The sequence below is a fragment of the Arachis duranensis genome, chromosome 10 (genome assembly GCF_000817695.3).
Source record: "Arachis duranensis cultivar V14167 chromosome 10, aradu.V14167.gnm2.J7QH, whole genome shotgun sequence".
Lineage (NCBI taxonomy): Eukaryota > Viridiplantae > Streptophyta > Magnoliopsida > Fabales > Fabaceae > Arachis > Arachis duranensis.
Genome location: NC_029781.3, coordinates 61,134,448 through 61,134,904, shown reverse-complemented (window position 1 = coordinate 61,134,904; position 457 = coordinate 61,134,448).

Sequence of the window (457 nt, the reverse complement as noted above, 5' to 3'; positions counted from 1 at the left end):
CGGCCTAGAGTAGAACGGAAGTGGTTGTCAGTCACGCGCGTTCATAGGTGAGAATGATGATGAGTGTCACGGATCATCACATTCATCAAGGTTAAGTGTAACGTATATCTTGGAATAAGAATAAAAGTGAATTGAATAGAAAGTAATAATAATTGTATTGAAACTTGAGGTACAGCAGAGCTCCACACCCTTAATCTATGGTGTGCAGAAACTCTACTGTTGAAAATACATAAGTGAAAGGTTCAGGCATGGCCGAATGGCCAGCCCCCAAAACATGATCAAAAGTCTCCTAAGATGAAGAATAAAATAAAACTGAGACCAAAGATGAAACTGTCAAAAGATGTCTAATACAATAGTAACTTATCCTATTTATACTAGACTAGCTACTAGGGTTTACATGAGTAAGTAATTGATGCATAAATCCACTTCCGGGGCCCACTTGGTGTATGTTTGGGCT